This window comes from Salvelinus fontinalis, unplaced genomic scaffold (genome assembly GCF_029448725.1).
Source record: "Salvelinus fontinalis isolate EN_2023a unplaced genomic scaffold, ASM2944872v1 scaffold_1652, whole genome shotgun sequence".
Taxonomy (NCBI): domain Eukaryota; kingdom Metazoa; phylum Chordata; class Actinopteri; order Salmoniformes; family Salmonidae; genus Salvelinus; species Salvelinus fontinalis.
This window is the reverse complement of record NW_026601861.1, coordinates 12980-16030: the sequence shown is the minus strand read 5'-3', so window position 1 is coordinate 16030 and position 3051 is coordinate 12980. Positions and strand designations below refer to the sequence as shown.

The window sequence follows — 3051 nt, the reverse complement described above, 5'->3', positions numbered from 1 at the left end:
CGGAAGCCGCACCAATGTGTTGGAGGAAACACCGTCCAGCTGGTGACCAAAGTCAGCGGGGCCATTTGTGCGCCGCCTCATGGGACTCCCGGTCACGGCCGGCTGTGACACAGCCTGAGATCGAACCCGGGTCTGTAGTGACACCTAAAGCACTGCGATGCAGTGCCTTAGACCGCTTCGCCACTCCGACTACCTCATTTCAACATATAACAAATGAGAGAGCTCTGTCATTCAATGAGTTTTCTATGTCATCAATCTGTCAATGAAGACACAGGTGCCCCTGGGTGAACCATCACAGACTCGGGCATGTTTGCTGTGAAACTCTGGCGGGCACTGACAGACAGACTGGAGAGAATGTTGAGAATGTAGATGCTGAGCCACTGGAGCCCAGTGACTGCTGGTTTGAGAGGCAGATGTCTGCCAATGACTGTGTCCGTGACACGTGGTCCTGTGTGGCTCAGTTGGTAGAGCATGGCGCTTGCAACGCCAGGGTTGTGGGTTCAATTCCCACGGGGGGACCAGGATGAATATGTATGAACTTTCCAATTTGTAAGTCGCTCTGGATAAGAGCGTCTGCTAAATGACTTAAATGTAAATGTTAAATGTATGTCCATGACCTTGACTGTGGATGCAGCTGTGTTCATGTTTGTGAGTTTACCCAAAGCTATGCTTGAGGGCATATCCATGGTTGTGAACATAATAACCTGAGAACTGAACAGGGCTCCCCTGTGTATAGTAGGAGTGGGCCCAGCCTTCAAAAGTCTTTGGTGTGGTCTCGGTAGCCTGTAGGTTGGAGGAAACTGGAGCGTAGGCTTGGACTGGGTAGAAATTAGTCTGCAACCAATGAGAATGTGGAGAGATTACAGAGAGCTTATCTAACTAAACAGTGATTCTGTATCTAATAATGGGGGACCACAAGGTGCCTATTGTACAGTATTCAATTACAGCTGAGGATCATCTATTGAAACTGCTCCTTATTATAATGTAATCATGTACTCTGGCTTGCACCCAGCAACCATTTTAATTAATGCCCTCTCGTCTTGTAGGATAAATGATGTGTCTAGTGCTTTCTCAGTACTCAGTGTGGGTGGACCATCTTCCTTCTCTTGCTCTTCTCTCTATTGATGCAGGGTCATACAGGGCATCAATATTCAGGGATGCAACTTTCACTGGTGATGGGGGGGACATGTCCACCTTCTGAAATTGCATTTTTGTCCCCCCCCCAGATTTATCATTGAAAGGTGATACAAAACGAGGCAAAAGTGTGCTTTAGGGCCATGAGGACGCTGTTGGGTAGGCTGTTTGGAGTATTTATCCAACCGGATGAAAAAACAAACACTTCTAAAACCAAAGTTGTCCCTCAGCAGCCTGAAAGGCATCTTCTTGTCCAGCACTGATGCTCTAGCATCAGACATGTCTAGAAGTGGGTGCCAGCCCTTTCCGTATGTTTCACCAGAGCAAGATAAGGAGAATGTGTGACACAGTGATGGTAGAGTTTCCTAACCAAACATCCCATTATGTTCAGCATGAGGACTCAACACACATTTCAAGCATATTATTTATTTTTATTTAACTTTTATTTAACTAGGCAAGTCAGTTAAGAACAAATTCTTATTTACAATGACGGCCTTCCCTGGCCAAACCCAGACAGAGCTGGGCCAATTGTGCATCGCCCTATGGGATTTCGACTCACGACCGGATGTGATACAGTCTGGATTCGAACCAGGGACTGTAAACTGAGATGCAGTGCCTTAGACCACAGTGCCGCACATAAACACATTACCACTCAACTACACTACTAAGCACACTTAAAGATGTGACATACTGCAGTGTATCACGGTTATTTTCAACCACAATAAGGTTGGAGTAATGATAGAGATCCCCCATGCGATGATTGGGTTGCAGAAGAAGACAGTGTGTGGGACCAAAAGTGTTACGATGACCAGAAACAGCCATTTCAGGCCTAACATGGGTACGCTGACCCCAAAAAGAAAGCCCTTAACCATAAGTGAGTACACTGTGGCCATACCCATATGTGAGAGGGATACAGGAACTAACCCCTCCACTTGATTCTGGGCAGATGCACCAAACAGTACCAGCCCCAGGATTGTGTACAACACCCCTGTGTACAACACCCCAAACAGTGTCCACACTCTAATCAATCCCACCAGAACCCCAAATGCTGAGGAGTAGCTGGGTCACTGTCTTGTGGTGGAAGGAGTATGTGATGAGCTTGTGTACCACAAAGGAAGAGGAGAGGATTAAAACTGAAATAAACGGGGTGAGAGACATCCGCGGCATTGATGTGTTGTGCTCTAGCTTGCTGCTGTAGCCTACTGGCACCATGTTACATCATTAACGTTAGCTACGAGTTGTAGCAAGATAGATAACGTTACAACAGTCCCATTCAAAGTAGCTAGCTACAGTAGCTACCGAGCATATGATTCTTAAATCACGCTGTCCCTCCTTGCTAACGTACCATGCCCATTGGCAAAAACTGTAGTTCCAAGACTTTAGACATCCTCTGATAAACCGAAATATGTAGTGACAGTAAACAAAACAAATTATACTATAACGACAGCAACAATGACACTTGTTAGCCTGAACTCAGGAGTACAACTCTTGAACCTCGGGTAATCATTTTGATGCTCAGTGCATACTTGTCAAACTACTATAGGATAATCAAGCACAATACAAAATGTCAGTTACGACACTTTTCCTCCAATATTGCACAACACTTGAGCCAAGACTTGATTAGCTAGCTTGCTAAACCAAAACAAAAGTACTGGACCTCCGCATTTGGACGAATCACTTTCACAACCACAAAGTTACTGTTGCGCAGATCATGAAGTGCGCTAAGGCAGTGCTGCATTTAAAGACATTTCCACCTGCTGGCTTGTGCCTGAAATGTGATGACCAAAGAGTCCTCAACAGCTAATTTGAGTTAGATAGAAAGCTAGATAGATATATTTGATTTGACAGTTTAATAAAATAATAAAAAACGTTTAATTAAATAAAACATGACAGGCCAGGGACAACACAATAAAGTAA

The 3051-nt window shown here is 44.9% G+C and overlaps 1 pseudogene; it reads right to left on the bottom strand.

Annotated features, from left to right (window-relative positions):
• Positions 1-251: 251 nt before the first annotated feature.
• Positions 252-2799, bottom strand: LOC129849756 (uncharacterized; annotated as a pseudogene).
• Positions 2800-3051: the final 252 nt, after the last annotated feature.